Below are 9,518 nucleotides of genomic sequence, written 5' to 3' on the forward strand. Positions count from 1 at the left end.
AGGGCCAGATGGATTCACATGTGAATTCTACCAAACATTTAAGGAACAATTAGCCCCAATGTTATATAAATTATTTGAAAAAATAGGGGATGAAGGAGTCCTACCAAACTCCTTTTATGACACAGACATGGTACTGATACCTAAACCTGGTAGATCGAAAACTGAGAAAGAAAATTATAGACCAATCTCCTTAATGAATATTGATGCTAAAATCTTAAATAAGATATTAGCAAAAAGACTTCAGAAAATCATCTCCAAGATAATACACTATGATCAAGTAGGATTTATTCCAGGAATGCAGGGCTGGTTTAATATTAGGAAAACTATTAATATAATTGACCATATTAATAATCAAATTAATAAGAACCATATGATCATCTCAATAGATGCAGAAAAAGCATTTGACAAAATCCAACATCCATTCCTACTAAAAACTCTTGAGAGTATAGGAATAAATGGATTATTCCTTAGAATAATCAGGAGTATATATTTAAGACCGTCAGTAAGCATAATATGCAATAGAAATAAACTGCAACCTTTCCCAGTAAGATCAGGAGTGAAACAAGGTTGCCCACTATCACCATTACTATTCAATATAGTACTAGAAACGCTAGCCTCGGCAATAAGAGCCGAGAAAGAGATTCAAGGAATTAGAGTAGGAAATGAGGAAATCAAACTATCACTTTTTGCAGATGACATGATGGTATACTTAGAGAACCCCAAAGACTCTGCTAAAAAGCTACTAGAAATAATTCAAAATTTCAGCAAAGTGGCAGGATACAAAATAAATCCACATAAATCCTCGGCATTTTTATATATCACTAACAAAATGCAACAGCAAGAGATACAAAGAGAAATTCCATTCCAAACAAATGTTGAGAGTATAAAATATTTGGGAATCCATCTACCAAAGAAAAGTCAGGAATTATATGAGAAAAATTACAAAACACTTGCCACAAAAATAAAATCAGATTTAAATAATTGGAAAGACATTCAGTGTTCTTGGATAGGCCGAGCGAATATAATAAAGATGACAATACTCCCCAAACTAATCTATTTATTTAGTGCTATACCAATCAGACTCCCAAGAAACTATTTTAATGACCTAGAAAAAATAACAACAAAATTCATATGGAAGAATAAAAGGTCAAGAATTGCAAGGGAACTAATGAAAAAAAAGTCAGAGGAAGGTGGTCTAGGTATGCCTCATCTAAAGCTATATTATATAGCAGCAGTCACCAAAACCATTTGGTACTGGCTACGAAATAGACCGGTAGATCAGTGGAACAGATTAGATACAAAGGACAAAAAAGGATACATCTATAGCAATCTAATCTTTGACAAACCCAAAGATTCCAACATTAGGGATAAAAATTCATTATTCGGAAAAAACTGTTGGGAAAACTGGAAATTAGTATGGCAGAAATTAGATATGGATCCACACTTAACACCATATACCAAGATAAGATCAAAATGGGTCCATGATTTAGGCATAAAGAGGGAGATAATAAATAGATTAGAGGAACAGAGGATAATCTACCTCTCAGACTTGTGGAGGAGGAAGGAATTTATGACCAGAGGAGAACTAGAGATCATTATTGATCACAAAATAGAAGATTTTGATTACATCAAACTAAAAAGTTTCTGTACAAATAATACTAATGCAAACAAGATTAGAAGGGAAGTAACAAATTGGGAAAATATTTTTAAAAACAAAGGTTCTGACAAAGGTCTCATTTCCAAAATATATAGAGAACTGACCCAAATTTATAAGAAACCGAACCATTCTCCAATTGATAAATGGTCAAAGGATATGAACAGACAATTCTCAGAGGAAGAAATTGAAACTATATCCACTCACATGAAAGAGTGTTCCAAATCACTACTGATCAGAGAAATGCAAATTAAGACCACTCTGAGATACCACTACACACCTGTCAGATTGGCTAAGATGACAGGAACAAATAATGACAAATGTTGGAGGGGATGTGGGGAAACTGGGACACTAATACATTGCTGGTGGAGTTGTGAAAGAATCCAGCCATTCTGGAGAGCAATCTGGAATTATGCCCAAAAAGTTATCAAACTGTGCATACCCTTTGACCCAGCAGCGCTACTACTGGGATTATATCCCAAAGAAATACTAAAGAGCGGAAAGAGACATATATGTGCCAAAATGTTTGTGGCAGCTCTTTTTGTTGTAGCTAGAAACTGGAGGATGAATGGATGTCCATCAGTTGGAGAATGGTTGGGTAAATTGTGGTATATGAAGGTTATGGAATATTATTGCTCTGTAAGAAATGACCAGCAGGAGGAATACAGAGAGGCCTGGAGAGACTTAAATCAACTGATGCTGAGTGAAATGAGCAGAACCAGAAGATCACTGTACACTTCAACAACAATGCTGTATGAGGATGTATTCTGATGGAAGTGGAAATCTTCAACATAAAGAAGATCCAACTCACTTCCAGTTGATCAATGATGGACAGAGGTAGCTGCACCCAGAGAAGAAACACTGGGAGGGGAATGAAAATTGTTAGCACTAATATCTGTCTGCCCAGGTTGCATGTACCTTCGGATTCTAATGTTTATTGTGCAACAAGAAAGTGATATTCGCACACATGTATTGTACCTAGACTATATTGTAACACATGTAAAATGTATGGTATTGCCTGTCGTCGGGGGGAGGGAATAGAGGGAGGGGGGTAAATTGGAAAAATGAATACAAGGGATAATATTATAAAATATATATATATATATAATAATAAAAAAAAGGAAAAAAAAAATAAATAAAATTTGTTTTCCCCTTAATTGCTTTTGTTCCTGTAGTACTGTCCATAAAATTTCCCCATCCTCCTCTGTTAGATTTAAATTCTACACTGTTGTTGTCTTTGACTGTTATAGTTCATCTCCCATAAGGATATTGAATATTTTTTGACTTAGGAGATTTGTAGACTCTTTTTTTTCCTTCTCTGAAATAGATTTACATCAGTTAAACTTCTTAAGAAATGGTGATAGCCTTTATCAATATCTAGTAGTTGGTGTTTTCTTTTTTAAAAAATACAATCATTGTTTTTCAGTATCAGAAATTTGCTTATGTAGGCAAGGTCAAAGTTAATTCAATTTCATATCATATCTTCTTAATCAGCATCTTCTCTTATCTCAGTTGAATTGATTTTGTTAGTATAAAAGCTTTTTTAATTCTATATAACTAAAATTATCTTCTTTAAAGATTATCTCTATCTTTCCTTTCTAAGGATTCTCCTCTAGCCATAGTTGTAAAAGATTATTAACATGGTTTTCTTTTAATAGTTTCTGTTGTATTCAGGTTATACATCCATTTTGAGTTTGTTGTGCTGTGTGGTGTAAGCTGATGTTTTAAATCTAATGTCTGCCAAATTGCTTTTCAATTTTCCTAATTCCTGTCAGCTAGGGAGTTCTTCCCCAGGTTATTAAATAAACTCTTTTCTAATTCTTGTTTATCTATTCAATTCTGCTGATCTACTTCTTTATTTTTAACCATTCCCAAATTGACTGAATAATTTTTGCTTTATAGGATAATTTGAGGTCTAGAAGTGCTATTCTCCCTCCAGTCCTATTTTTCTCCATTATTTCCATTTAAGTTCAAAACTTTTTAATCTTCCAAATAAAGTCCATTACTATTTTATCTAGTTCTACACAGTATCTCCCTGGTAATTTGGTTGTATATGCTAATTCAGTTAGAATAATCATTTTTTCTTATATTTGTATAGCCCAGATGTGAACACTGGTTATCCCTCAAATTGTTATCTGTAGTTAATAAAAAAAATTTTTATTAATTTAAATAATTTTGTGTGTATATCATATCTTCTAATTTGTATCTTTTAATTTGTTATTGATTTTTATCTTTGCGTTAATAAGTTAGCAGTCTGACTATACATAGACACTATACATAGAAAATGACTGCAAATAAGTAACTAAAGATTTTCTTTCTGTAAGAATATAATCAACTTTAGAGATTTTATTTAGTATTTACCATGTTATGTGCCTCCTGACTCTTTTTAAGAATGTATTAATTATATACAGTTCTGAAGCTTCTATATAATCTATACCTTTGTGAGCTTTCTCATTTCTTCTGAACCTTGTTTTCCAATTTTTTTTACCATTGTCCTCTATTCTTATCTTTATAACATAGTCACTTTGTATGAAAGTATATATTCATTTAATTGGGAGTGTCATCAAGTTCTTCAAAGAATTTCTCTTCATCCTCTTCCTCTGAGACAGATCCTGTTATATAAGCTACAATTATCTTCAGGGTGGTCTTTTTGCAAATGCTTATTATGAGTAATACGAAACAAAATAACCAAGTGTCCCATGGTTTTTAAGCATGATAAAAAAAAATTCTCCTTTATTTGCCTTTATTTGCAAACCTCTTCTATTTACCTCTCCAAGTGAATTTATAAGTCATCTTTCAATTTAATTTCTACTTAATTTTTTCATTGTCATTCTTTATTTTTTATACCACAGTTGTTTCCAAATCAACCTCTTCCTCCACTGATCCTTCTTTTTAACTTAAAATACCCTGATAAGTAGGGGAAAAAAAAATCAACCTCATCTAGAATAAGGACTAATGGGTGAAAGTGGCAGAAGCAGATTTCTACATGATATAAAGAAAAACTTCCTTACAACTTCCTAAAGTGAAGTGAATTGCGACCTGAGCTAGTAACTTTCCTGTCATTGAAGGTCTTCAAACAGATGCTTGGTTGACCATCTGTTAAAGATAGTCAGATCCAGTTTGAATTTTCTAACAACTCTGATATCTCGGGGTTGTATGAAATCAAAAAAGGATGACAACAACAAAAGAGGAACCCCTGCTTTCTTGCTGTTTTGCTTTTTTCTCACCTTGATCCTTAGTACAAAACCATCCTTTTCAGTTTTCTGGCAAACACAGTCCTTTTGCAAACTGATTTATACAAAAAAAAAAAAAAAAAAAAAAAAAAAAAAAATCAGATATAGCCCACCAGGGGGCACTACTAGCCACTAGTCTGATTCTGCTCCACAGTACCAATCTGACTCTGAATGTCCATGTTCTGCTAAGGCTTATGTCTCCCCCCCTCCCCCCCCCCCCCCCCCCCCCGCAGACATACTGGTTAACATACTTTATTAAATCCTGCATTATTCTTAAACAGCCTTGATAATCTGTATCACAGCTTTACCTCTCTTGTGAATATCAGTATTCATTACCTTAGTCGAAGGGTTGTGGTCTATGTGGATTTATCAAAATACATTCTTGACTTAAGTCCACATCTTCCAGGAAAACTCCATAATTTTCCCCTTCATGCTGTGTTTTAATATATCCAAACCTCATGAGAATGGCATAATTGAGTCAAACACAGAAATAACTGCATCCAGCTGTAACTCATTACCAAAGAAATAAAAAGAAAGAGATAAAATTTTATTATCTATAAATATAGGTATAATTCCCCAATGGCTTCTTTCAGGACATCCTGACTACAATTCATTGTGGCCCGTCATTCATCGCTAGGTTTAGCAAATGTATCCCCGAGGGCTTTTCCATTCTCCATCTCCTAACAGGTCAAGGTCCAACTCGTGGAACATTATGAGGGCAGGGACTATTTCATTTTTGTCTTTGCTGAATAGAAATTCCTTTATGACTGAGACCTTTTCAAATTTATTTTTCTAATCTTTGTATCTCCTACCTAGCAGAATGCCTAGGATATAGTAGGCATTTAATAAATGCTTGTTGACTAAATAAATTTTAAAATTACTAAGACCAAAGGAATCTGGAAATTGAGATTCACTCCCAATGCTGTTTCATTTCCACGTGAAGCTCTGTTGCTGGAAGCAACTCCCAATGCTGCCCTGTTACTTCTCTGAAAGGCTGGCTTATCGTATGCGCAATATGAGATTATTGGATACTTTCTTTTTCTCACTAGTAGAATTGTGGAATCAGAGGCAAGTAGGTATGGGGGAAAATTCCTCTGGCTACGATCTTCCTTCTCCCATTTAAATTTCCACTCCTGGAATGGTTGCCTGGTGGCTGACAGGTCACATCTTTCCCAGCTCTGAGTTCATCTCTTAGTCTGATCTTTGCTTTCTACTCAGGGTCATATCTAGGCTTGGATTCAGGAAGTCCTGAGTTCAAATCCTGCCTCAGAAACCTACGAGATATATGCTAGACAAGTCACTTCTCAACCTCAGCTTCCTCATCTATAAGTAAAATGAGACTTTTGGACTCTAACTTCTAAGATCCCTTCCATTTCTAAATCTACAAGACTATGAAAAATGGGCCAATTATGATTTTTCAAATAAGAAAGGAATAAACATTTTCAAAACTACTAATTATGTTCCAGGCATTGTGCTAACAATTTGCCCAGAGTAACACAGCCAGTAAATAAAGAGACTGACTTGAAAATCAGGTCTTTTGTGCACTATCCCTAGGGTGGTAGGTGAGGCTAGATGGGGCATAAATATTATATCTAAATATAGATTTTGGAGTATAGATATTACATATTATAACTAAACTTAGAGGACAGATATTACAATTAGAGAGAGTATAAATATTATCTCTCACATACACACATATCCACACTTCTATAGAGCTAGTTGTTCCAATATTATAATCCCCATTTTATAGAAAAGAAGTTGAAATCAGCAGAAAAAGTGGCTTACTTAAAGTCACATAGCCTATCAATTAAAGGACTAAGACTCAATCAAAGTCTTCTGAACCTAAATGCAATGCTCTTTCTGCTACACTTTGCTGTACTCCACTGTTGCTGCCTTATCATTCTAATGATCTGGAACAAGTAGTAGGAATAATGGATAGCATGTTAAACTTGGAATCTGGAAAACCTGAGTTCAAATCTTCCCTCAGACACTTAGTAGTTGTCTGCCCTGGGCAAACCACTTAATTCTCTCAGCCTGTCTTCTACCTATATAAGGGGATAATAATATCACCCACTTCATAAGGTGGTTGTGAAGATCAAACGAGATGCTATTTGTAAATGTCTTGGCAAACTTTAAAGTAATATGTGTTGTTGTCCAATTGTATCCTACTCATCATAACTTCATTTGACTTATTTTTGGTAAAAATACTATAATCATTTGCCATATTTTTCTCCAAGATGAGGGCTTTTCCCAAGATCACACAGCTAGTAAGTATCTGAGGCCAGATTGAACTCAGGAGGAGGTCTTCCTGACTTCAAGCCTGGCAGTCTATCCATGTTGCCACCTATCTGTCCCTGTAAATGTCAGCTATTTTTATTACTAGCATATTACTATTTCTATGGCCTCTACCCTCTTCCCTAGGCCTTCATTAGTATTTTCATCATCAAAACACTTAGGATCATGAACTTTAGAGCTGGAAAAAAAAAATTAGCTAGCTCCAAACCTCTCATTTTATAGAGGAGAAAATTGATGCTCAGATAGGGAAAGGAATTTGCAAAGGGCCACACAGGTAGTATCTAAGCGTTTACCTTGGGTGGGGCCCTGTGTTTTCACTGAAGACACCAAGAAATGCCTGGGGTATAATTTCAAAAATAGGAAAAGAAAAATTCACTTTAAATGAAAAAATATAGGAAAAAAAGGACATGGGGAGATGAGATGGGAAAGAGTGAGATGGGGAAAAAAAGAGAGAGGGAGACAAACAGGGATAGACAGATGGAGACAGAAAGTGAGAAAGATGAAGAGACATATAGACAGATAGCAAGGGATGTTGAAAGGGAAAGAAGGAAGGAGAGAATATAAAAGGAAAAAAGTCCAGGGGAAAAAAGAGGAAAGATGAAGGAGAAATGAAGAGAATGTCCATGAGAAAGAAGTAAAATTAAGAGAAAGTGAGGGACAGAGGCAGAGATGATTTCTAGTCAAACAAGACAGGTTCCCCTTGCCCTTTCCCACAGACTAACATAGTCATCATCATCATCATCTTCTTCATTATCATAATAATTCAAGATTTAGATTATCCTGAGCTTAGTGAATGCTCCCCCGTTGCAAGTCCCTTATTAGAGCTGGTTAAGGAAACTACTTTCTTTGTTCTCTAAAGAGCAAATTCATTTTTTTTTTCTATTCTGAGTAGGGACTATATTTTTCTAGTGTCTTCATGTCTTTCCCCAACATGCGTTTACACACACACACACACACACACACACACACACACACACACACACACACAAATGGAACAGAGAGACAAAGGTCTCAATAAATAAATAAAACCCCACAGCATCTTAAAAGAGCGAGGACAGGGAAAGACTGAAAACCTGTAGGCTGGGCTGCCACATACAATCTCTGAACGCTAGATTCTAAAAGGATGTCAATCCAATGAGGAGGCAACCTGTTTAGCCCTAAATCTTTCTCGATTTTTAAAAAAGTCTTTCTGCCTTTTGCTTTTTTGTTTGTTTGTTTTTATAATTCGAACAGTTCCCTATATCCTCCCCCATGCCGCCCCCTTGCAGCTCTGATTGCCTACTAGCCTCACAGCTCCGGTGGGGGAGAAGGGGGGGAGGAAAGAGGGCGCGAGAGGGGGGTTGGGCTCCAGAGACCTGGGATTAATCTTGCTTCCGATACTTCCTAGTTAAAGGTGCCTGGAAAAGTCCCTACTTGTCAGGTTCCCCCTTGTCTGTGGGGGTGATGGTCCATGGCGCTTCCTGGCGCACAAAGTAACCGAGCAAAGCGTGCGGAAAGGCGGAGAGAAGCGGGGACTTTAATAAAGTTGTTCTAAGGTGGTCTCCCACTCTCAGGCAGGCTGCCGGAATTCGGTTTTGTATTGATGCTCTCACGCACTCCTAGGGATTTTAAGGAGGAGGTGGCTCCTTCGGAAGTAAAAAAAAAAAAAAAATTTTTTTAAAGTTTAGATATCTTAAACGTTGTTTTTCTAACTCCAAAAATTGTACTCAGCTTTAGAAGGATGTGTGTGTGGGGACTGAGGGTGGAGATCTGAAGTAAGTGAAACTGGAGCCCACCCAACACACCACACACACACGCTCACACACACACACATACAGAGACACACACACTCACACACACACACTCCCACAGACACACACACACACACTCACACACACACAGACATACACAGAAACACACATAGACACACACACACACACACACACACACAGACACTCACACACAGACATACTCACACACACACATACACTCTGACACACTCACACACAGACTCACACACACACACACAGACATACACTCTCACACAGACACACACAGACACACACACAGAGACACACACACACAGACACACTCACACACATACACTCTCACACAGACACACACACAGAGACACACACACACAGACACACTCACACACATACACTCACACACATACACACACAGACCCATACACAGAGACACACTCACACACACATACACTCTGACACACTCACACACAGACTCACACACACAGACACACACACACAGACATACACTCTCACACAGACACACACAGACACACACACAGAGACACACTCACACACACAGACACACTCACACACATACACTCTCACACA

This window comes from Sminthopsis crassicaudata, chromosome 3 (genome assembly GCF_048593235.1).
Source record: "Sminthopsis crassicaudata isolate SCR6 chromosome 3, ASM4859323v1, whole genome shotgun sequence".
In the NCBI taxonomy this organism is placed as follows: domain Eukaryota; kingdom Metazoa; phylum Chordata; class Mammalia; order Dasyuromorphia; family Dasyuridae; genus Sminthopsis; species Sminthopsis crassicaudata.